At 38.3% G+C, this 27472-nt stretch overlaps 1 protein-coding gene across 1 annotated transcript in view; it reads right to left on the reverse strand.

Annotated features, from left to right (window-relative positions):
- The window catches only part of GUCY1A2 (guanylate cyclase 1 soluble subunit alpha 2), a gene marked incomplete at both ends in the record, with an annotated part of 151320 nt that overhangs the window by 11816 nt on the left and 112032 nt on the right, over nucleotides 1-27472 (reverse strand). The window lies entirely within an intron of this gene.

The raw sequence follows: 27472 nt of genomic DNA on the forward strand, positions 1-27472 counted from the left end.
CTGGAGACTGTGACAGTCAAAATAATAATCACAAACAGAATAGAATGGTCAAGAGTTACTGCAATATTAGACATCTAATTACACAAATAGATACATTACAGATGGTTATTTTTGCCACTATTTCTAACATAGGCTTTAAAGTAAGATTTTCTAATGCAGGCAGAAGGAGTAGTGGAGTGAATGAATATGGTACTTTTATCTCTGTACACTTGGTTTCAAACTCCTCAAGATCTAAGGTCTTTCTAATTTTGTCAGACTTAGAGATATTGCAACGGTGAAGATGCTGAAGACTAAGGCACCAATGATTGTAAAAATAATTGTATCCATCAGAAAAATAAATAAATCCCAGAAAATTAAAAAAAAAAAAAAAGGAATATTCAAGTTATCCCCTGTGACTGTCATGAGATGTGATGATTACATTGATTTGTACAGCTTGGAGTGACCATTCAAGTTTATTTCAGAGTGAAAAATCAGAGATTTATTCTGTATACATTTTAGCAACCAATTCTTCATTCTGACAAACAAGAGTATTTTTGTCTTGTTAACTTTGTAACATTAAAAAATGAAAATATATATTGTGAGGATACTCTTACTTACAGTAACTAGACTTCTGCAAAATGTGGGGTAACATGAAAACAACAAATAGCAGCTACTGTGCTTTTTTCTGTCAGTGCCCTTTTTTCAATAACACAATACAGATTTACTCAAAACACAAATACAAAAATAAGTTTTAAGAATCTGTGAATAAATAGCACTCCTGTTTAACTGAGCTTTCAAACCTTTATTACACTTTTGAAGGCAGCTACTGAAATCCTTCAAAAACTCTATCCTATTGGACCAGGAAGCACCCACAGCCTTTTTTTCTTTATAACCATCTGTGCAAACCAATCATACCCATGTTATTTTGGTAATATTCTGGGGCATGAAGATTTCCTCGTTTTGCCACAACATACACTTAAACTCCATTGTTTATTTCCAGTGGGAAAAAAAAAGTGCTCCTGCACTCCAAAAGTGAGCAAACAGCCCTTCTCCATATTAGTGAGGTCAGTACCTGCCTTCAGCAAAAGATTATGAGCAGAAAGCCTTGTTCATACAACAGCAAGCATGCTGCCAGCTTTCAATAAATAATAAAGAACTTCTTATTTACAATGTCTTGGTTTTGTGTGATGGGAAAAGCATTAGTTATTTTGTACACAATTTTAAGAACAGAGCTAATAGTACCTATTTGTTCTGATACTACTCTGCACATTTATTTAAGAATGACAAATAAACCACTTGCTGCGACCTCTTGTAGAGTACATTCAATCACAGCAGAAGACTAGATTGAAACTACAAGGAAAAGCACTAGCTTTGTTTTGTTGCTGGTAAGTGGAATGAGAGCATACATTAGAGTGGAAGCAAAATCCAGCAGCAAAAAACGTACTAAGAAAATATAATTTACTTTTGTAATATATGCAGTGAAAGCTGTAGTTGTTGTTTGTTTCCCTTCTGCTTTCACTCTTTAAGGTCTTCTTTAAGGTCCTGCTTGTATGCATCCACATACTTTCGTATCATTCAGTGCTTCAGTGACAGATGACATCCAAAGGATTTACAAAACCATCAGGATTTCCAAATACCCAGTAGCCAAAGTTTAGGCTTTCTTGAAGAAGACAAAACTCAATCACACAGTAAATGCTTTAAAGATATTTTCTCATGATTGTCTCAAAAAGACACTGGGGAAATGGCCTTTGTAGTTGTTAATGTTCTGCATGTGCCAAGGAAAACAGTTTCAGATGTTATACTGTCACGCTTGCTGAAAAAAATACAAGCTGATATAACACCTCTTAATGTTAAATATTTTCCTTTGCAAGGTTAGGTGAATGAAGCTAAAGTCAATTTCCTTAGAAAAACTGAGGCTAAGAGCAAATCTAAATGGAGATTTAAATTTCATTTGGGAGGCCATAGGCTAGGTCTTCTGCAAACTGCTTGACTTTCAGAAGGGATGAGACAGAAGAAGAAAGGAAACAGCTTTTCTATTCAGTATAGTGTGTATCTAAAGAGATTTTAAACTACCTTGGTTTGGCTGAGTACGTAACATTTTGTGTTCTGTAGTATCTTTGATATTTTAAAAAATCTAAATGAAAAAGATGTTCACAAACACAGGTTAAACTACATCGAGCTACTGATGAGAGCATCATAAACTGATGTTTTCATTGGGAGCAAGAAACTTAATGCACATTTTCTCATTAAGCTGTACAGAGAAGAGCCTGACGCAAGACAAAATTACACCAAGAATGGCTTGCAATAAAGCTCTGCTTCTGCTTCATTACATGGTTCTCTACAAGAAAAAGCCTACAACACTGCTGCTATTGCTATGAAGTATGCCTTCGTGTGTCATATCAAGAATAAGCATTATATTGGTCATATATTACTTTTTAGTGAAATACACTTTTCATAAAAATGTCTTTGCAAGATTTAATTTCATCTGCAGTGAAGTTATTGCAGCTTCTTACTCACTGCATTTGAAAGTGTTATGTCAACAGTTTAGGGCTTTTATTTTTTTTAGAAAGAAGAAAATGTGTGATCAAATCATTAGCAATAAGACATTTATTGAGGCACATTAGCCTCTCACATTAACTTTGCAGCAAAAGAAAATCTGCCTAGAGAACTTGACTTAGAACAATAACAGCTATACATGTACACTTATAGTTCTCCGTCTATATTGTATATGCAGCCCCTATTGGTGGTTTCCCAGAACAGTTACTATTAAAGATTATTATTAACATATGAAATGCAAACTAGTTGGCAAAACTAGAATGCATTATTTGTCTATCATAATGATATTTATTCATTTATGTTCTTTAAGTAAAAGTGTAATATATTATATATATTAACTCTCAAACTTAAATTGACCATTTTTATTAAAATATATGTTCTTCATCTATGCTGACTGCTCCTTTATCTGTCCTTACTGACTTGGCTAATGATAAAAGGGCAGTATATAACAGATTAAAAGTTCAGAGGCATTATGCATACAAGTGGAAAGACAGCTCTTTGGAAATTTCACAAAGAGAAGACAACCATGGGAAAAAACCTCCAAGAGTATAGAAAAACAAACTTAACCCCAAAACAACCAGAAAATTTGAGACCTCCAGACTTAAGGAACAGGGAGGAGATGGACAAAGGCAAAGGCATTTTTAGATTAGAATATTAGGAAGCTCAATAAGGAATGAAACATGAAAAAGAGCAAGAGACCTTTAAGAAGCCTTTTAGATAAAGAACAGCAACTTCAACTGGAAACAATGGGAAGATTCAGAGTAGAAAATGACAGGGAGAATAAAGATTAATTAATGTGATCTTTGCAGCAGCTGTGGTAATAGTAAGGTGGAGAAAAGCTAATGTGAGTGTCAGAGGTGTAAAAGAAAAGAAGCCTGCATTGATTGATGAGGACAAGAGGAAAGACAGCTATGCAGAAAGAAAAAGAAGCTTCCAAAAATGATAAAGAAAATGTAGCAGCATTTGGAAATTTCCTACAGGATAAGGCACAAGGAGCAGAAAAGGCTAATTCCTAAGTGACAGGAAGGATAGTGGGTTTGCATGACAGTGATAGATAAAGAAGGTTTATAAGGAAAGATAAGGAGCTCTGGCATCTGATAGGGAAACATGCCAGAAGAATGAGAACTAGTAGTCCAGACTGGACATAGAGAAAAGTTAAGAACAGACAGGAATAGAAATAGTAAACATAAAACCTTTTTTTGTTTCCTGAAATGAACATTCTGGTAATGTGTATTTCTGATGTATTGAGTTGCCCCTTAAAAGTTCCTCATTCCCAAAGCATAGTTTTTCATTCTTTATCGGTAAAAGGGCTGGGATTTTGTTTTTTCTTTTGTTTTGCGTTGTTTGGTTTTGGGGTTTTTATGGTGTGGTTGGGTTTTGGGGGTTTTGTTGTTGTAGGTGTTTTTTGTTTTCTTTTTTCTGTTTGGTTAGTTTGGTTTGTGAAATTTTCATCACCTCCAATAGTCCCCAAACCTTCTTAAGCACCATACTGGAAACAGTACTCCTCTATCACAACAAAGCTTGTTTCAAGTGAGATGAAAGTAAATGCAACGTGGAAAACTCACAGACCATCTAGACTCACTTTATGGTGAAGAAGCACAAATATTTTATAGATTAAAGGAATGCAATGGCATGCCTGAAGTAAATTCCATCATTGCTAATTTATTCTTTAATAGTGTTAATCAGTATGTTCCGAATAAGCAAATCAAGTAATTTACTTTCTGTTCAAAGCTCTTGATTTTTTTCTCTTTTGAAATCCTCTCAAAAATTGCATTCTTCTTTCCATCTCATTTCCCTACATAATTTGAGGAAAAAAACCCTCTGACTTTAAAATGCAATTGAAGAGAAAGGATCATAGAATCATTTTGGTTGGAAAAGTCTGTTAACATCGAGTCCTACTATCACAGAATCACAAAATCATTAGGTTGGAAAAGACTTTTGAGTTCATCAAGTCCAACTATACCTGTCCTCTACTAAACTATATCCCTCACCTACCTGTCTTCTAAATAGGTCCAGGGTTGGTGATTCAATCACCTCCCTGGGCAGCCTGTTCCAATGCCCAATAACCCTTTTGGTGGAGAATTTTTTCCTTATGTCTAATCTGAACCTGCCCTGGTGCAGCTTGAGGCCATTCCCCCTCATCCTATCACCTGTCACTTGGGTGAAGAGATCAACACCTATCACTCTACAACCTCCTTTCAGGTAACTGTATGCGGCGATAAGGTCCCTCCTCAGCCTCCTCTTCTTCAGACTAAACATCCCCAGCTCCCTCAGATGCTCCTTGTAAGGTTTTCTCTCCAGCCCCTTCACCAGCCTGGTTGCCCTTCTCTGGACTCTTTCAAGGACCTTAATATCCTTCCTATGGTGAGGAGCCCAGAACTGCACACAGTATTCGAGGTGTGGCCTCACTAATGCCAAGTACAGGGGCACAATCACTTCTGTGGACCCGCTGGCCACACTATTTCTGATACAAGCAAAGATGCCATTAGCCTTCTTGGTCACCTGGGCACACTGCTGGCTCACATTCAGCCCAACATTCCCAAATCCTTCTCCATCAGGCAGCTTTCTAGCCACTATTCCCCAAGCCTGTAGCGCTGCACAGGGTTGCTATGTCCCAAGTGCAGGATTCCGCACTTGGCCTTGTTGAACCTCATCCCATTGGTCTCCACCCATCAAGCCAGCCTGTCCAGATCCCTCTGAAGATCACTCTGTCCCTACCCTCAAGCAGACTGACACTACCTCCCAGCTTAGTGTTGTCTGCAAACTTAATGAGGGAACATTCGATTACTTCATCCAGGTCATTGATAAAGGTATTGAACAGGACTGAGCCCTGGGGAACACCACTTGTGACCAGCCTCCAGCTTGATTCAGCTCCATTTACAACTCTTTGAGCCCAGACATCCAGACAGATTTTTACCCAGCTGAAGGTATGCCTGTTCAGGCCAGCATTAGCCAGTTTATCAAGCAGAATACTGTGAGAAATGGTGTCAAAGGCTTTGGTGAAGTCAAGGTACACTATATCCACAGCCTTTCCCTCATCCACTGAGTCACCTTGTCATAGAAGGTCATCAGGTTAGTTTGGAAGAACCTGTCTTTTGTAAACCCATGTTCACTGGGCCTGATCACTCAGTTGTTATGCATGTGCTGTATGATAGCACTGAAGATGACCCATTCCATGATCTTCCCTGGCACTGAGGTCAGACTGACAGGCCTGAAGTTTCCTGGATCCTCCCTCTGACCCTTCCCATAAAAGAGTGTAACATCTGCCAGCTTCCAGTCAGGTGTAACTTCCTCAGTCCACCACGATTACTGGTAGATGATAGAAAGGGGTTTGGCAAGCATGTCCGCCAGCTCCCTCAATACCCATCCGGCCCCATAGACTTGTGAATGTCTAATTGGCCTAGAAGGTCTCTAACCATTTCCTCCTGGATCATGGGAGTTTTGTTCTTCTCTACTTCTCTGTCTTCTGTCTGTGAGGCTGAATATCCAGGGAACATCTCACCTTACTATTAAAGACTGAGGCAAAGAAGGAATTAAGTGCCTCAGTCTTGTCCTCATCCTTTGTCACTAATGTTCCCTGGCCCTCCTTTTACTTTTGTCACCGGCCCTCCTTTTACTGTTGATTGTATCGGTAGAAAGACTTATTATCTTTCACAGAGTTGGCCAATCTGAGTTCTAGTTGGGTTTTAGCCCTTCTGATTTTCTCTCTACATGATCTTCCTTCATCCCTGTAGTTCACCCGAGACACCTGCCCCTTCTTCCAAAGCTCACAGACTTTCCTCTTCTTTCTGATGTCCATGTAGACCCAAGTGCAAGACCCAGCACTGAACCTTGTTGAACTTCATACAGTTGGCCTTGGCCCATTGACCGAGCCTGTCCAGATCCCCCTGTAGAGCTTTCCTACCACCCTTAAGCAGATCAACACTCCTGTCCAACTTGGTTTCATGTGCAAATTCCTGAAGGTACACTTGATCCCCTCATCCAAATCATTGATAAAGATATCAAAGTGGACTTGCCCCAGCACTGAGCCCTGGGGAACACCACTTGTGACCTGCTGCCAACTGGATTTAATTCCATTCACCACAACTCTTTGGGCCTGGCCATCCAGACAGTTTTTTACTCAGCAAAGAGTAAACCCATCCAAGCCATTTGTAGCCAAAAAGACACCATTCTACAGTGTAGGAAGTAGTAATTGTCTCCTCAGAAACATTTTATAAAACCTCTGCAAATTTAGGATTTTGACCAATATATGTCTGCACATTGATAACCAAGAGAACACATTAAAACCCATATTTTCCTTCAGTCAAAACTGACACAGTGCATTACAAGGCTTAAAAATGCTTTCTATATTAATTTGACCTGAAAATAACATTTCAAACTGTAATGACTCCTTGCAATGAAAATTAACTGGTTTTCTAATTACTCTTCAAGCTTCTTATGTACAAGTTGCTGTGCAAAAGTATCTGTAATCTTGGTTAATGCCTTAAGAATCTATTTCATAAAGCATAACCTGTGCTTAATTCAAAAGAGAGACATCAGAGAAATCTGTCCTGATAGGTGACAGCATGAAGAAATGCATAATGACATGATTTCTGAGGTGAAAAGTGTCTTTCTGGACAGTACTGATAGGCAGAATAGGAAAATGAGTCTTTGGATACCTTTCTGTCTGCGAGTAAAGAGTCCTTGATGTTATAACATGCAAGCACACTTTCCAATTCAAACCAGAGGTACGTGTAACCTGTCTTTGGATAAAGCACAGGGCAAAAATGCTCATATCTGAAATTATCTCTCCACATGCAGTGATTTTTAGTTTAGGGATTTCCTGAGCCAAAAACAATCCTTTCTTGTAGAAGAAATGTGTTGGCTGTTCACAGCTCCTCCTCAAATATGAACTAAGAGAATATTTAATGGGATTGGTAGCTGTACACATTCTTCTCACAACACACACGCACAGAAGGACCTTAATAAACAGTTGTCACACTCTGAAAAACATGCTCTCATGATAAAAAGAGAAGTCTCAGATTGCCTTACAGGTTAACTGCATCCAGAAGGACTGAAAATTCATTTTCACAGAACTGCTTGCCTTACACAGACCCTGGGCTGAAGAAGCAAGGGCAGGCTGGGAACTAGGTGACACAGTTTAGAAAGCAACCACAGGCAGAAGTAATCCCCCCCCATCAGCCAGCCTGGAGCATTTCAAGCCTTAATAATGTGACTGACTGGCAGCTGCTCAAGACTTGGTGCTGAGCTGGTGGCAGAGCTCAGAGCTGATACAAGACGTAGCTGCGTGGAAATATTTGAGAGACACACATATCCCAAGTCACCAAAGCATTTAAGCATAATAGGAAGTGTTCTGCTGTATCGGGACTTTCAACATCAGTTTCAATAATGTATGTGGATATCTGTACACTACCATTTCTCAGACAACTAAAGCACACTCTGCCCTACCACAGAGAGGGATACTCCATGTTTCAGTAAGGACCTTCTCCCTTCTGCCATTGCAGTCCCCTTCAGAAAGGAGAAAGTCACCTCTCGCAGAGTATCTTAGCTATTAGCTTGTGATGCACTGCCAGATCCTTTCAAACAAAACGTGCCAAATTCTGTAAGGTGTTATCTACTCAAATATTTTGTAGCAGCTTCTACAACAGTCCTATCTCTGAATCTCAACATGTGCCTTACACAGAGACATTTATTTGTAAAATGCATTAATGCCAAGTAGACTCTACAAAGCTCAGAGCTCTAAAATCAGGGCTACACACTGGTTAGTCAATGTGCCTTTCTGCTCCTTCAAAGAACTGCTAGTTGACAGGACTGACAGCTATGCCCTGACATATGCTTTAGTGTGTGGGTTATCTGTATTCTTAGATAGATTTATAAATATCACAGTGTCTTTCTGGGAAGGGACATATGACAGTACAGCTCACTACAGAATTGTTGCCAAGGAACAGACCTGCTCAGAGGAAAATTTAGATCACTTTGAATTTCACAAGGTGTTCTATAGAACTAAACTGTGGGATATATTTCCCCTATACTCGAACAACATTTAGAGAAATAAACACTTAGATTTTTTTCTGAGAAATTCCTAGATTTCTTATTCATACACCTAGAATTATTCAACCTATCCAAAGCAAAAGGCACAGAAAATTATACAAAGACAATGAAAAATACAATAATAAATTAACAAAGATTGAATTCCTTGGGATCAATTATTCTGTTTTAAATTGTCATTGGGTAAAGCAATCGTGGTTTTCATACAATCACAGACTGGTTTGGGTTCGAAGGGACCTCAAAGACTATTTAGTTCCAACCCCCTGCCATGGGCAGGGACACCCTCCACTAGCCCAGGTTGCTCAAAGCCCCTTCCAACCTGGCCTTGAACACTGCCAGGGAGGGGCAGCCACAGCTTCTCTGGGTAGCCTGAGCCAGTGCCTCACCACTCTCATAGTGAAAGATTTCTTCCTTATACCAGTCTAAATCTACCCTCCTTCAGTTTATAGCCATTACTCCCTATCCTATCGTTACATGCCCTTCTAAGAAATCCCTCCCCAGGTTTCGTATAGGACCCTTCAGGTACTGGAAGGCTGCTATAAATCCCCCCAGAGCCTTCTCATCTCCAGGCTGAACGAGCCCAGCTCTCTCAGCTTGTCCTTGTAGGGGAGGCGATCCAGCTCTCTGATCATCTTCACGGCCCTCCTCTGGACCCACTGCAACAGCTTGATGTCCTTTTTATGTTGAGGATCCCAGAACTGGATGCAGTACAGTGGGGTTTCACAAGAGCAGAGCAGAGGGGCAGAATCACCTCCTTCAACCTGCTGGCCATGCTTCTCTTGATGCAGCCCAGGATCCAGTTGGCCTTTTGGGCTAAGAGCACACACTGACAGCTCATGTTGAGTTTCTCATTTTTGTAAAAGACATGCAATTATATTATAAACAATGTGATGAACATTATGTATGAACACCCGTGGACTATGGTGTTGGCACAGTCTCATTTCTACTGAATGTGGGACAAGGAACTATGAAACATTTTACATTGATGTCCCAGACTTGAAGGATGAAATTAGTTTTCTCTTTCTACTTCAGTACTTCCACTATGACCTAAGCTAGCCCTGCTCTGAATACTTGTTGGATTAGATGACCTCCAGGGGTTCCTTGCAACTTCCTTTATTTTATGATTCTGTATTTCACACCCTATGATGAAAAATTATACCCCTATGAGTCTTTAGCAGCAGTATGAAGTAGACTTCATTGAAATAAAAATGAAACCCAAAGACTTTTGGGGGTTAATTATTTCTAGTGCCAAAAGAAAGTTTACATTTGGGCAAAGTTACAGGACAAAATTCTGTCCTGAGGCATATGAATTCCCTATGGCATTGCCTGGGGTCTAAGCTGGAAGCAGATGTGGGTCATCTGTAAGAAAACTTACCTGAAATGATGTACTGGGGGTGTGAGAGAGGTATAAACTATGTAAACGAGAATTTCTATAGTTGCTTAACAGCAGAATAAGTCCTAAATCATTCCCCTAAAATTCCAAAGAGGAGACATTAATATTAATGTGCTTCTTCATAAGCAGCCTCTCGCTCACCAATAAAATGCTGCATTTCATTGCTGACATAGCGTTTAATAAAACCCATTTTTTATTGTTTTCTTGGAATAGTAATTTCCACAGCAGGAATTTAATTACTATGTGAATCTATGTGTTCAGAACTGAAAAAAAGAGCTAATCATTCAAGCAAGCCCACATAGGAGTGGAGAATTTTTCCCAGCCTCCTCTCCACTGAGATCCAAAAAAGAAAAAAATCATCAGAAAGTTCTGCTTGATCCTTAGTGTAGGAGGACATCTTTGTCTCACAGTGCCATCATATGACATACACTGAATGGATTGGGTGTTATTTTAACAAGGATAAATGACACATACTCAAAATATTGAAGGGAACAAAAAAAACCCCTACATGCTAAAAAAAAAAAAGTTGGGCATGAGGGTTTTAACCTTAAGAAAAAGTCTTCGATACTTTTGCTCTTTTAGTCACTTAAGGTATATTTCACCTCATTTCAGCCACTGAGAAGACAGACAGATCATTTAAATAGGAAAATAACCTCAAAGATTCAATCTTCCCATTACAAAATTGGAGCCTAGGAAGGGCTGGATCAATCACTCCTGAAGGTGTCTAACTCTCTTGGTGGAACAGAGGAGGACATTTAATGCTAAGTTTAGCCCGGACACCACATGCACATAAAACATAGGTGAGATCAATCCTACCCTCATATTAGCAAACTAGATATGTTTTCATCTTTGCTTAAAATGAGATACAGTCTTGTGCATAAATGATCAGAGAAACAGGTGTTGATAGATAGGACCCTGTCAAAAGATCATTCTATGCGTAGAACAGCAGAAATTTCTTCAGCTATTTTAACATAATGGATCTAGCCTGTAATCTTTGAAATTATAAAACTAAATAACTTTTCAATGAAAAAGTCATGCTTCATCTTTTGATCATAGTACATGCTTTTCTGCACAGATGAAATTAATGTTGATCTGCTTTGGGTACAGCTTCTTGCAATAAGCACCAATGCAAAAATAGTCAAGATAATAAATTGATTAATCCCTTCCTCCATATGGACATAGTTGACATGACAAAAAAAAATATCAATGGGCCAGGCTTTGCAAATATGCGTGTTCATAAGTTGGGAAAAGTGGAGACAGTACTTCCTTTAGCACCTATGAATCTGCAATAAATATATGTATATAATGAATTATAAACAAAGTCAACGTGCCCTTTCTTGAAATATAGTAAATGAAGCAATGACCACAGGGAAAGATAAAAGGCTGAAAAGATCCAAAGCTCTGCATAAGGTGTTGCAAGTTATAATAACTAAAACCCAGTTTGCCTCCTTGTGAAGAAATCTAGGGCACTGCCATCATCATAGAGACGTGAATACTCTATGTCCAACATGACCACACTTTCTTATGCTTAAATAAAGGATAAAATAGCTTGTAAATTACAGAAAGTTTCCATATGACAACTGGGGTGTACAGATACTTTATACCATATATGTTCCAATGTTCGAACAGCTCTCAGTATTAGACTGGCCTTATACATCTCATTCATTTCTAGAACAACAATGATGCTATGTTCCTTCGCTTGTTCATCAATTCATTTTTAAGAACCTCAATTTCTATAGACTTAACACAAGACAATACAAGAGCTAGATGAAGACAATAATTTCTGTAGAATTTACCCTCCTCCTAAGCCTGGAACAGGTCTCCAGAACTGGCAGGTAACGATTAGTCTAATATGCAAAGGCAATTGATACAAAGAGAAAAGAGGGTCTGAGATGTATAAACCCTACAAACAAGAGTCACGACTTCACCTTGGCTATAGTTGGGAAGGGGTTTATTAACACTCCTTACTGACTTGTATTTCACCATCATAGACCTTCAGATTTACGCAAGGAAAATGAATTTCTTCCTCAGTGAAACCGAACCACACATTTACATACAATGATTTTTGAAGTCCTTCAGAAGACAGGCAAATCCACTAACTAAAAAAACCAAACCAAAACCTATTTCATACAACAAAGAGAAGAAGCATGAAAAGAAAGGGTGCTACTTTACACTGAGCTGAGAATTTCAGCAAAGTATTCGCAGACTCTCATGATTCATGTATAGCCAGCATTTCAGCAAGTCAATCAGACTTTCTTAACAACACAAAACAAGTATAATAAAAGAAGGGTCAGAACTCAGGGAGTATTCTGTACAGCTCTGTTACCTTCACTAGAAGTCTAGGTTGAAAAAGAAAAATGTAAATAAAATGGTTAATGGAATCAATGAAAAACAAAGTCTGTAACTCATGCAAAATTTAACATGACCTATTCCTAGAAACAAGTTGCAAATCTATAAAAAATGATGATTATTGCATGTCAGATGTGCCATGAATGGAAATGAGAAACTTTCACTGTTTGTTTCAACTACTTTAGTTTCAACTAACTTTAGGTGGTTGAGTCACCTTCCCTGGATGTGTTCAAAAAAAGGGTAGATGAGGTACTTAGGGATATGGTTTAATAGAGGATGGGAATGGTTGGACTCAATGATTTTCAAAGGTCTCTTCCAACCTTGTGATTCTGCGATTCTGTGATTCCGTGATACTTCAAATAAAATTTTTAACTTACTGCAATTTTAAGAAGAATATTTAGGATAGTTTTTAATTATCCAGTGTTTTCATGACTAGAATTGCAATCTTATTTTCAAAGCAGTTAGCAAATGAAGACCTGATGATGTCAAGAGACTTCATCATGTAAAATCCAAACAGATGGAGACAAATTGATCTCAGATGAAGGTGAATCACTTATGGGAAAGAAAGACTTCAATGTTCAGTCTAATGACTTTCCTTCACTTCATTCAGTAATCTCTCCTTTTGTGCCTCATACTCATCCACCCCTCAGAGACACAATGACAAAGAACAAAGCATGGGAGTACATGCATCTGATTTTAGTTTGTGCATTCTGCAGAAAATCAGTCATAATACATATATTATAGTAATTTCTTTATATATGTTATGCATTTTGCAATTATAAAAATTCCAACATGTTAACAGACTTAGTCAACATGGCCTCTGCCCATCTTCACAAGTTTTTATCAACCAATTTATTTTTCTGTAATACACAAAAAACATATACACACAAATACAAGCATGTTTGTGCTTTTATTTGTGTGAGAAAGACAAAAAAAAGAAAGGAAAAAAGACTTTAAGCCTCAATTATCCTTGCATGTTCTTTTGAAAATCAGTAGACAAATGAAACAATTTAGTTTTGGATGCAGTAACATGGCATATCTGTAACCTCAGTGTTTGTCATTCTTGACCAGTCAACCTTTAATGCTGCTAATTAAAGGACTTTGGCAGCTGAAAACCACAGATGCCTAGCCCTGGATTTTGCTTATCCAGCACTACCGTTACTTGCTTCTTCCTGCTGTTGCTCTTGTCTCATTATGCTTTATGCAGAACTTTTCCAGTCAACTACTTCACCCAAAGCAATCTCTCTTGGTTCAACCTCAGTAACTGACAATTCCTTTACCTTTTAGTCCCATTCTTTACTGTTTTCCTCCCAAATGCTTACAAGACATGTTTTCATGTCCCTTTATTTTCTGGTGCCCTATATTCACCATACCCTACTTATATGTACATATATATGTAAACTGGTGTAATTGAAAAACAGCAATAAAATATCCAAAACCAACTCAACAATCCTCCTCTCAAATTGCTAATAAAAATTGAAACATACTTGTCGTTAAAAATAATTCCATTTTTGTCAGATGATGTATAATCAAGTAAATGTGAGAAAAGCAGAAAGAAACAACAATTATTCAAATCACCTGAAATAAAGTGCTATCCCCACAGCTAGGAAAGAGAGGAAAAAAGGATGAGTGGAAAGTGATCTTTCTATCAGTGGGTTTGTTAAAATGAACATTAAAGTTTCTGGCATTAATATGGACTTTTTTGTAAGATAGTATTTATTTAGTAGGTCATCTGCAGCCAAGACAAGCAAACAAGTAAGCTACTAACATTAACTAATACAATAGTACTTTTAAAATCAACAATCCATAGAAATTACACTGGAAAGCTAATATAGCTGTAATTATCCACAGGAGAAAAAACCAAAACTGTTCTTGAAATTACTGCTTCAAAGTCTATGTTTTAGCCTTAATAAATTAAGGGAAAGCAGTTGGAGAGAAAGAAACCATTAGACATTTCAGAGACTGGCTGTGGTTTTGTGAAGATTAAATCATGTCAATTTAATCATTGTTATTTGTATTTAACTTGAGTAGAAATTAAGTGGATAAATGAAATAAAGTACATGAAGTACGCCTGAACTTCATCTTGCTTGTACTTACGCCGAGTAAATAAAAATAAATTATGCTGAATTTTATTTACTGTGTTCATTAATTATCTGCAATAAAGAACACGCATTTGAAGTTAACCAATCACAAAACTGGAATTCATCTAGAAATATACCTCAAACTAAAAATACACAATTTAAGAGAGAAAACTGGAAAATTCTGTGTAAGGTCTCATGAGTGAAGACCAAAATGAACTCGAGTTAACATGCAATCTGGTCACATAAAAAACGTAATTTGGGGCTAGGAACATCATATGACACTCTAAATAGCTCCTTCCTCAGAATTCTAGTTCAACAGCACCAAGAATATTAAGTTAAAACCTAGGTACTGTCAAGAGGAGTGATTTCTGAAAAGATCAACAATCTGTTCAGATCCTTGAAAGGATTTGTTCAAGGAGGAAAACTAAAAAAAACCAAACAACACAACAAGAAGCCCATAAATATTCACAGATTTGCTAAGCATTATTCAATAGAGAGAACATGATAATCATCTACAAATATATACAAGGTGTTAAAGTCAAAGAGGAAGATATGGCAGATGGGGACACAAAAAGAAATAATAAAATGGAAATGAAGACACAGATGAACATCCAGCTTCCCTAAGCCTAAACAGACTATATTAATGGCAGTGACAAGTTTCCTGAGGCAAGTGGGCTAAGCTATATCATATAGGTCTTTTCTTTAAGGCACTAGAAAAACATTTGTAAATACATTGTAAGGATGTTGTCAGGAAGATGGACAGGACACATCAATACATGTATGCCTTTTTTAACTCTAACATCATACTGCATTTAAGGACAAGGAATTAGAAAGTGGTGATACATCTGAGGGTTTCAAATAAGTGCCGAAAAGTCTGTCTTCCTGTCATCCTTAATGACAGATGGGGTAGAATAATTTTTTAAATCCTGAAATCACTTAAAGAAACAGAAATTTGAACTTCAGTTTAAAATTAGGTGTAACTCAGTTCACATTATCTTTAGAATTTCAGTTAAACTTCATCCTAAAACTTGGCCTGAACTATGGCTTAGCATTTTGAAAAGACATCTAAAAGAACTTTCAGAAGCTATTTTAGCTCCTTGAACATAATTATGTAAAAAGGTAGCACTCTGCACCTAGCACAAGCAACACTTGAAAGTAATTGATGCACTAAGTGTAGATATAAGGGCCTCACCACAAACTCCATCAATCCACTGATCCTTTTCTGTTGCACTGATCTACATGATGAGCAGCCATACCTATTAATCATCAGTGACAGGGGCAAAAGAGCAAAACCAAATACCTAACATTAAGCAGCCAAACCTGTGATCATGCATTTAAAAATTTACTTTCTAAAATTCTAATCAGCAACTGACATTTTATAGCAATAAATGAATTACTAAGTAAAAATGTTATGGCTGTATTATACATGTTCAGGACTGAAAGGTAAAATGAAAACAATGACATCTTTAATTAGAGTGGTAAGGCCATAAAATTAAGAGATTCACATATGAAAACGCTGCAGATGAACCTTGAATGAAATTAGTCAAAACACATTTAAGATTTCTCATTGCAAAGCTGTTTAATCCCAGAAGCTTCCCACATTAAGGGTTTGACTTCATACATTTCAAAGATGTAGCATGTTAAATTCCAATTACTTCATAAAAGGTAGGCAGTGTGCATACAAAAGATACTTACAACAATAGACTATTATGGTGTGTCTCAAACCTCATTATAAAGCAGCTATTACAGTGGACTGTGTCTGAGAACTCACAGCAATTTTTCTTCATTTAGTCTTCCTTAGAAATTGATCTTGGTTTGTAAGCAAATTCAGAAAATCCTAATGCACTTCTCATAATCCCCATGAGAAAGATGAATAATTTTCTGACTACGTGTTCCACAGACACCATTTCCCATTGTAAAAATGTGGGAAGAGTAATGAATCGCATCCCTCACCCAGAAGAGGTGAGGGAGTAATCAAGAGTAATGAGTCACCTCCTTCACCAGCAAGTTGAGGGAGCTGATTCTGCCCCTCTACTCTGCTCTGGTGAGACCCCACCTGGAGTACTGCATCCAGTTGTTGTGTCCCCAGCACAAGAATCATAAAATCATCAAGGCTAGAAAAGACCTCCAAGATCATCCGGTCCAACTGTACCCTTACCATCTACATTACCCACTAAACCATGCCCCTTAAGTACCTCATCCAACCTTTCCTTGAACACCCTGAGGGACAATGACTCTACCACCTACCTGGGTAACCCATCCGATGCCCAACCACTCTTTCTAAGAAGATTTTTCTCCCAATTCCTCATCTGAACCTCCCCCAGCACAACTTCCATATTAGTTATGAGGAATGGCTGCGAAGCAAACACAAGTTCTTTGTCTATTTTTTTTCAAACCAAGAAAGGCTATTTTTCTATTTGGAGTATCTTTAAAGCTATAACTGTAAGTTTTAGTGTGACATACAGACTCCACGTTAAGATCATGTTGTTCAGGTCTGGCCCAATATAGCCACAGAAGAACAACACTTGGGTGTGCCCAAGGGGCCATGAGAACTACTGTCCGGATTCAAACCCTGGCAGTTGTCAACACCTATGAAAAATGATCAGAACATGACAAGTGCAGAGTGACACCTTCCTTGCTTCAAACCAGTTGTTGCTCTGGGTCTTCTGAGGTGAAAGATACATGAACTTCTGCCAAGCCCTATGTCCTGTCATGTCCTCACTAGACTTTATAGGTGCTCAAACTAACTGGTGTAACCCTGGAACAGATTAACTCCAGTATTTGTCTCCTTTAATTGCCATCATACTTCTGGTCTTCTTTCTTTGTTATAATTTTTCAAATCCATGCAGTGGGGTGGGTTCATCAACTGTTCACTGAACTGAGGAGAAACTTTGGTTGTGACACTCAGGCAGTAATTAATGACAGCTTACTTGGATGCAGCTCCTTTCTCCTTGGTCTGCCATTCTGTCTGCAAGGCCATGGCAATGATAAAACTGTCCTTGAACTCAGTAGCAGTAGTCCCAGCTCCCCCTCCACATATCCTTGACTTTATTAGCAGAGAAGGGCAGCCAGGCTGGTGAAGGGGCTGGAGGGCAAATCATATGAGGAACGGCTGAGGGAGCTGGGGATGTTTAGCCTGGAGAAGAGGAGGCTGAGGGGAGACCTTATCACCACCTACAACTACCTGAAGGGAGGTTGTAGAGAGGTGGGTGATGGTCTCTTCAGCCAGGTGACAGGAGATAGGACAAGGGGAAATGGCATGAAGCTGGGACAGGGCAGGTTTAGATTGGGTATTAGAAAAAAATTTTTTCCTGAAAGAGTTGTCAGGGCCTGGAACAGGCTGCCCAGGGAGGTGGTTGAGTCACCTTCCCTGGATGTGTTCAAAAAAAGGGTGGATGAGGTACTTAGGGATATGGTTTAGCTTAGGATGGGAATGGTTGGACTCGGTGATCTTCAAAGGTCTCTTCCAACCTTGTGATTCTGTGATTAGAAAATATTCGCACAGTGGATTTTTAAATATTTTTCAGAGGAATGTAACCACTTCTCCTTAGCATGAAGACATCTGCAAACTCCCCAAAACTTACTTCCATAAGTAACATTGTCCATAAAGTGCTATTTCTGTGGAGGTCACAAGTGGTGTTTCTGCCATCACCTCACTCTAGTCTAACAGTTTAAAACACAAGGTACCATCAAATGACATGAATAGGCTGACTGCATTTCCACCCAGTTAGCCCAGTGTGGACACCAATAGCTGACAGCAAACTGTTGCAGATCTCCTGGATTGCACTCAGAACAGTGTTTGAATCTTTTTAATGAACTCTTGCTGACTCAAAGGCTGCCTAAGGAAGTATTTGGGTCAAAGGCAAGGTAGCACAGCAGAGGGCAATGCAAGCTGGTGAGTAGGCAGTATGCCGTGGGATGGTGAGTATGCCTGGCTTTAAGAACAGCTACAGGGAAGGGAAAAGGGGTTGTACTAGTTACGGGCAAGATACAAGATAAAACACAGGCCTCGTGGGAAGGATGACATTGCCTGTTTATCCATATTAATCCATGGGGATTTTAACTGCTGTAACTACCAAACCAAATAACTGATATGCCTGGCATAATCATGTGGAGTAAATGAGAATCTTGCTTAACTGAAAATGCTTTAAAAGTAAACTTCCAATACTATGACTGTGCAAGACACATCAGGAGATGGACTTAGCAATGTCTGAAAAAGAATTAATTAAAATTATCTAGATGGCAAAATAAACTATTTTATGCCTGCGCAACCCCCATGTCCTGATGAGTTAAAGATTTGCTCTTTTCTGTCATAACTGGGAAGACAGCATCAGAAAAACCAGCATGACAGACCTCTCTCACAGAAATTTCCACAAATTTCAGTGGTTTTTACATCCTGTGAACCTCCTGTTTGGATCTTACACACAGAGATTTGCTGTTCAGAGTTGTACAATCACCTCTGCAAGTTTTCTCCATTTCCGTCTTTAGGGAGGAGAGAGGAGGGTAGAGAGAAGAATTTTTAGGAAGCTGTCAGCATTTCACATTGCTTTCCTGTCTTCAGAAGACCAAACTAAAAGTAGTCACATGTTGAAATTTGGTCATAGCTTCAGAGGAATTTATAAAGTAATTTGGGGGAGTTCAGATGTCCACTAAACATAGAAAATGTTCTAAAACATGCATTTTTTCTCACTTTCTACTTTCTTGGGAAAAAAAAACGCATACCAACCCGACCTTTTCATTCATCTTGCAAAGCACTCTTTAGAGCTTAGATTTCATTTTAATATTACTGGTATGTGGGCTGTGTAATGATGATGCTTGTCATTAGGGTTAGCAGGAAAAATATTCCGTTTTGTATAATTTGCAGTTTCTAAGCATATTTTCTGTGAAACAAATCTGATGTCCCTCAAAATATGAAATAAGAAACCTATGGCAGGCTTAAGAAAAGCCATTATGTTCATCTGGAGTGTGGGACATTCACCTTTGCCTAATGTAAGCCATGGAGAATGAGCTTGGTTTGCTGCACTCCTCTTAACCACTGGCTGGTCTTAAAGCCTTTTTACCTTTCAAGAAATGCCATCCTAAACCATGGAAATGCTATTAAAAGACCATTGTTCTATTGTTCTATTAAAAATCCTTAAAACTAATGCATTTCATAAGTCTTGGCTTAAATGAATCTGTGTTTTCATTATGCAATACATTTCACCAAAACCAAAGAAAAAAGCCCTAAATCTCAGATGAGTCTACTTACAGAACTGTCACTACCCAAGTGAGGTAAGTTGAGGTAAGCTGAGCCCTACACTATCAGTACCCGGGATGACATGATGAGCTTCTTCAAAACTGGAAGCTCTGCACTGTCCTATAGTTCACAGTTTGTACAGCGTGGCTCCATCAGTCTGTGTAGGCATAACTGGAGAGACAGTTCTACTATGAAACTAACCTTTCCCCATTCTGCAAAAGACACATTTGCATGCAATCATGTTGATTCTGAATGGCTGTTCATTTCTTTCTAGTCCTGAGCAATCAGACAAAAAAATCTTACTCACTGTATTCATTTGGAACAGATCTTTGCAAAATTAACCTCATCTCCTGTAAACAATAGCCTTCGTGTGTGAAAAAGAGTAGGTTTCATTATTTAGTGATTTGTCACTCATTCTCACACAGTAAAAGTTTTTCCTCTGTCCAGGGAGCACGAATGTCATGGAATTTAGGTACCCAACACACACAATGCAACAAATGGCTAAAATCAAGGAAGAGCTCATGAAAAACAAAAAGACTAAAAATTCTTTGGCAAATGCTCAGAAATAATGAAAACTCTGAGAACAGAAGACGAATGTTACAGTCTCCTCAATATGTTTATAATTACCAAATTCACAAGCTCCCTATGGGTCCAGTGGGGAGGAAATGGCAGTGTATAAGCAACCATAAAATGTTGTAGGGTAACCACACTGAAATAGAAACCATGACCTCAGTCATAGCAGACAGAATGTTTGCACTCTCTTCTGTTGTTTTTGTTATCTGAGCTATCCTAGCTATTAAATGCACTATTCCTTCAGAAAAAGAAGTTGACATTTAGCTGCAGATGTCTTTGCCTAGGAACAGGCAATAAATTAGATAAGAATGTCAGAACAACTGTACTGCATCACACCAAGTGACCATCTAGTCCAGTATTGTGGCCTTGAAAGCACCGTAACACTTTAAGACAGAGTCCAGTGTCCAAGGGATAGCAGCCTGGAGACAAATGGGGTTAAATGAAGGACTCAATGATGCCTCTGAAGACTTTATTCTAATTACTGTAGAGAAAAGATGTCAGACAGTACCAAACAGAACATAACTGTGCTTTGTTCTTCCTGAAAGTTTAAGAAAAAGGAGACTTTAAATTTCAATATCAAAATAGCTTCCTAAGAGATGGGAGGGTTTTTTGTGGGAAACACATACAGTAATAAAAAAACCCTCTAAGTCTGAACTCCACATTACCATCTTTTAATTTGTACCTTTGAGAAAGTTCTTAATTCACAGATAGTCCAGTGAAATGGAGACTGCTATTCTGGAGTCAGAAATAATGGGACTGCTTTCATCCCACCACAAAATTTCAGGGCTTACAATTCTTTCTCCATGTTAAAACTAATATGTGTTGATATTAAATTAATTGTTTGAGAGTTTATATGGGAAAGGAAAAGACTCAGTCATTACCTTGGGAGATAATTTCATGTTGTCTTAGTGCATATAAACTAATAATTTAAAGTCATGTCCTTAGAAAATATCCATCGATGTATTTACAGAAACTGTATGGATTTCTTAGGCTTCCAGAGACTTTAAAGCTGAAATTGCATCTTTTGCAAAATCTGGGTTAAAAAATAAATCACTACCTACGTGGACTTGCATTCTCTTGAGCACTTATGTTATTGGTTCTTCCTTCAAAAAAAGTAGTTCCACTACAAATTTTTAAGTTAACTTACTTTATAATTATCTTTTAACACCTGAACTGTTAAAAAATGGCAAATTTTTGTTCAGTAATCATTCTTATCTTCAGTCATAGCAATAGTCTGTAAGGCTGTAAATCAGTTACATGTATGCAGATAGGTCACACATGGATTTGCTGAATCTAGCCTTCCATAAAAATATACATGTGCATGTATACACACACAGAGGCCTCTACATATAAAATATTTATATGCATTTAAGGAATTATTTCAGTTCATTCTGATGATTCAGTTTTTTCTTATTATTACTTGAACCTAAATATAATGGTGTGTGGGATGTGAACTTGGCTATTAAGTAATTTTCTAAGGTGAATAGTTGTTAGTATTAACTTCAGTAAGGCCAGACCAATTTAGGGCTCATGAGCATCAGCTTGAAGTATAGAAATTTGAAGTCTTCACTTTTTAATTCAACACAATCACGATAGATCCAGTTCTCACATATTATAAATTCTTTACATGCATTAATAGTTGAAGAGAAAGCTGATACTTAAATAAATAATTGGGTTTTAAACACACTAATACTCAGGAAGCATTTCCTAGAAACAAAATCTCCTACCGATTGGATTAGACCTTCAAACTCCTACAATCAGAGAGCACAGAAACAACATTTTGAATATACTACCTACTTTAAAGGTTGGGGTGAGTGGTGATCTTAATTATCCTACTTGAGATGTCCCACAGATGCCTTATTTTCAGACTAAAAAGCTCAATTAATTTCTGACAGTCAGGCCACCTTGAGTACGGCTTTTTTTTTTTTTTTCAGAAAAACACAGACACATTTTCTGTAATAAGAGGGAAATAGTTGTGTCCTTTCAAGTTTTCTGTTACTGTCATAGATTCGTCAAAAATCAGAAAAGACTTCTTGAAGGTAAGGTTCAGAAACATTCTGCTTCTTGTAAGTAAAACACATTAATGCTCCCAGCAAAAATGATAACTCTTAATTCTGCAAAAGGAGAAATAACAGTAGTAAAGCAGTAACAACAACAATTAGTTCCTTTCCCAAAGAACTTCAGAACAGAATGGTAGTTAAAAATCTCCCTAATTTTAGAATTCTTGTTCTTCTGGCACAGTTACCTATTACTTTTTTTCATCTATTTTCTAAATGTAACACAGATGGACCTACTACAAAGTAAGTTGTCACAGAAAGAAAACAGGTATTTTACAGAAAGATTACAGAAAAAAAGCACATAAGGGTTTAATTGCTCCATTTCCATTCAAATTAATGTAAGAGGAGTCGCTGCTTCCATAGAAAACTCAAATTATATTCTTGTGTATAGAAGATGTTACGCCTCCCAGATGAACATCAAATTTTAAGACTAGAAACGTATCATCATATTACCTGGGTCTGAATAACCCAAGAGCCTGGTACAGGCTAGGAGCTGTGTGACTGGGGAGCAGCCTTGCTGGCTTGGGGTCCCAGTGGACCAGCAGCTGCCCCAAGATCAGCAGTGTGCTGCTGCACCAGTGATGACAGATCAGATCCTGGGCTGCATCTAGCAGAGACACAGACATGATCATCCCATTCTACTCAGTGCTTTTCAGGATGCACCTGAAGCACTGTGTTCAGTGCTGACCACACAGTTCAAGAAAGACATGGACAAACTGGAGAGGGTCCAAAGGAGGGCCAAAAAGATGATGAAAGTTCTGGAGACCTTGTCTATGAGGACAGGCTGAAGGAGTTAAGTCTTTTCTCCTTGGAGGAGAGAAGGCTCTGAGGACCTCATCAAAGTGTTTCAGTACTGAAAGGGCAGCTACAAAGAGGACAGAGGCTCTCTCTTCACAAGAAGCCACATGGAGATGACATGGGGCAAGAGGTAAAATTTGTAATGGGAAACATTTCATCTCAATGTAAGAAATATATTTCTTACAGTGGAGAACAATCAATCATTGGAACAACCTCCCCAGGGTTACAATGGAGTCCCCACTGCTGCAGGTTTTCAAGATGTGATTGGACAGGGTGCTAGACAATCTCATCTGGGCTTTCTCTCCTATGAAAGGTTTGAACAGCTGACTTTTTGTGGTCCTTTCCAACTTAAGCTGTTCTATGATTCTATGACTTTTGATTAAGTTTTGTTATAATAAGCTTTTTTGTCATTCTAGATTTTAAGATAATGGTGGGGGCTTTAACCAGTATCAAAATATTTAGCTAAATGTCGAGAATTACCTTGCTTACTCTAGGAAAACTATATCCCAGTAAGAAATTATCCAGACCATTGTGTTTGCTAGTGTGGAGAATTTGCAGGAAGGAAAACAGATCTCAGAAATACATCATTCCCCATCTTCCTTGGGTTCATTCTTTTTCCTGTAACAAAGATTCAAACCCTGAAAAAACTCAGGTCGTCCTTCTGGATAATAATCACTTGTGCCCTTTCAAATTCTGCCAGGTGGGAGAAATCCCATTACATCCTAATCCAGTTTTGTTTAAACTACTTTTCCCTTTCTTTTCATTGATCTAATCAAATAAGTCACATGCTAGGAAGAAACCAAAGAACCCGCTAATTAACTGAATAACCTCAGATTGTCTGTGACTTGTTTTCCCTTATTCGCCATTCAAAACGTATGTCTTTGCCTCTCTTTTCTTTTTAAAATATTAAAGCAAAAACAAGCCCAAAGTATGAAATACATCAAAATATAGAGACCGTTTTGTTTAAAAATAAAAGTTCAGGTTATTCAATATGAAGTCACTGAAGATGACTACTTACACCAAATAACTTTTACCCTAGTTTAAATTCAAGGAAGATATTTGAAAATAAGTTGTTGCAAGTTCCTTTGATGGATTGGCATTTTTTCCAAAATACTCCATGTCTCATATGAAAGGAAGCTCAAATACCATGAAACATTTAGTTTATGGATTTATTTATGACAGGAAATACATTCTTCCTTAGGGAACTAAACTAGTCTGAAACAGTTGAACGATGTTGCTGAACTTGTCAGCTTCGAACAGAAGGTCAAGTATAATCCTCCAGCATCCACCCCCCATCTGAACTGTTCACTCAAATATAGAACAGTGTGATGACTCACTGTTTAGCACAAAATAATAACAACAGTTATGTATCAGAGTTTTTTAAACGATGCGTAAGACTTTTACTTTTCTTCTCAGAAGTGTGCCTTTTGGAGGGAATGGAGGAAGACGAGTAGAGAATTCCCATTAACAACTACAGTTTCTTCTTCTTAATCTTGCAGAGGAGATGCTGGCACTTGTTTATAAAACTTCCAAAACTGTGGAGAATGGGGCCAGATCTGCATAAAGGTTAACATATCTGCAGGATTACCCAGTGGGGCTGAAAAAGAAACTGTTGTCCATGAGACAACCTACAAGGACTAGGTGCAAGGCTCTGCTGGCAATCCAGGGTCAGAAAAGATAAAGACTACTGAGGTGCTCTTCTTTGCACCATGAAAAAGCTTTCTGACAGTGTGGCTCTTTCCTGCAGTAAGCATAATTCTCCCCACAAAATAAGATTAAAGGGGCAAGATATTAGCCCTTGACTTTTTAAAGCAGGCAGACCAAAAAGCAGACGCAGGCAGCTCGGTCACTGAAAGAAAGGGCAGATGCTGTAGCAATGGAGAACAGGGCGGCGGCTACCTGACAGCATCTCAGCAGCTGGAAACACAGACGCTCAGGTAACAACCACCTTTACAGCTGCAAAAGGGCAAGGCATTTTCCCCTCTATGTCCCACTCAGAGGCCACTGGGATCACCTATGCCTCTTCACTTGGTGAGGTGGCAATTCAAACCTAGCAGCATTCTCTGTTCACACTTATGTGGTTGGGCTGCATAAAAGCCAATAAAGCACAATTTTTATTCAAAATCTGTGTCTGCTTCTCGGTCTATTACTGTTTATCTCCTGTGAGTCCTTGTAGGTTTCTATATTATCTCATATCACTACTTTCATTTAGGTTTTGTGTAATGTTTTCTCTCCTCCATCTCAGGAGATAAGAAAAATAGTCTTGTAGTTGATAGCAGAAAGCTGACTTTTAATTTTTATATGACAGGGAAACACACTGAGGGAAAAAGTGAGTAGTTATTTAGGACATAGGAGAAACAAAAGTTCAGCACTCAGTCACCCTGGGTTCCCTAGGCCAATGCTTTAAATATTCATGGATAATTTTAAATTATATTGGATTTTTTCATTTTTATATAAATATATAACATTACTATACACATGGAATTGTCCATTTCCTAGGATTTTTGTCCTTTGTTCCCTTTGTAAAGATGTAACAATGCCAACCTCCTGAGATTCCTGTGCACACCACAAAAATATTCACCTGTTGGGTTGTGTCACTGTTGTTTTGTTCTTATTGCTTTCTTTATATATAAATAAAGAGGTAATGACAGTAGAAAATTCCAGCTTCAGCATCAAAGTTCTCCACTGACTTTAACAGTCAAAACCAGATTATGAAGTTTTTGGCAGCAAAAAGTGCCCCAACCCAAGCCAGGAGCAAAACAGTATCATCGGATATCCTCCATCCTAGACAACCAAGAATGCATGACTGGTTTGGTTTGTGTATTTGTTTGTTTTCCATAAAGGTCACAACTTCAACAATTTAATCTGTTTAAAATCTTTTTTTTTTTATTTATTTCACATGATTGTTCTAGTCACTAATCTATTTACCACGCTGTAGCAAGTTTTTCTTCAGAAAATTTAGAAATTTACCAAGATCTGGTAAATCTGCCTGATGAAAATGTGAGAAGACATTTCTATGGAAGTTTTTGGATTTGATCATTCAGTGTTCTCATCCAAAAAGTGTTTTCCATGGAAAATTCCCAACCAGCTCTACTGCTAGCCAGACATCTGGATTATTACTTGGAGGCGTTTGTGTTTGGAATGATTGCTGAACCGTGAGAATCAGACCAGTGATAGATGTCACACCATGACCCTAAACCTAACCCCACAATCCAGCTGCACATCCTGTGGCCACAAATTCCATGTGGGAATCTAAATCTTGAAATCCTCATTGGTTTTCCTCTTTGTGTACATATGTCACCTGGAGAAGGAAATGAAAGTATCTGCTCTCTGTGAGGCATTAGGACAAAGTTACAAACTAGGTGCAGCCACCATACTAAGATTTTGTATGTCTTAGGGATCAGGACACATGACAGAATTACAGAGGCATTTCTATACTCCGTTAAATCTAAGTACTGTGAGTCACTCATAAAGAGTTGTGACCATGTAGTAGTCACTGCGAACTAATAAACAATTAACAAGTCCACAAGGTGCCCTGGCTTATATAAGTACACTTTATCTTTGCCATGGGGACAAGGACAGACAGAAAGGCACTAGTGCATCTTACAGGACAGTAATACCACAGAAATAATGGCATGAGAGAAGAATGGCCAAAGTGCAAAGACAAAACCTCTTCTCAGTGATCACCATGTTATTAAAAAACTCCCTATCCATCTTTCAGGTCCCTTTCTCCCAGCAGTCAGAAACGGATTACCTTTAAAGACTGATTAATTAACACAAATTGGGTTTACTCTGGGTTACTGATGCTGATGTTATGCCTCTGTGCATTGTGATTGCATGCATAGCAGCCTGACCCTTACTTTGTGCAGGATCAAGCCCTGGTAGCTCTGAAAACCTACCTTTATTATATAGTGCAGACCTTACCTAAGCACCTGATTGAAACAAGAAACGCACATCCCTTGAAAGAGTAACAAACTCTTTGAGAAACTTCCTTCTTCAATGGACTGATTTTCAATGTAATTTTCAGACAGGTCTCTTCCACAAAGCTGCTGTTGTTCACCCACAACTCATATTAAACCCCACTTAACCCTTGTTATTCCAACACATATGCAGTAGCACTGTGATACAACGGGTGTAATATATTACTGGATATGGCGAAGTCCCTTCAAAAGAACATAAATTACAAATAATGGGTGTGGTTTTGATTTTTTAAAGAAATTAATAACTATTAAAATCAGACAAAAGGTAGCACTTCTGTGAAAATGACTGGAGGGCTGAGGGTTGGGCGAAACTGAGGTGTTACACCTCTCTTCAAGTCCAGGGAACCATCACCAGGGCTGACTTTGGCTCACCATCTCCCAGGAATGGTCTCCAGAAAAAATACCAAACTTCCCAAGACGTG

This window comes from Gallinula chloropus, assembly GCF_964237585.1.
Source record: "Gallinula chloropus genome assembly, chromosome: 1".
Lineage (NCBI taxonomy): Eukaryota > Metazoa > Chordata > Aves > Gruiformes > Rallidae > Gallinula > Gallinula chloropus.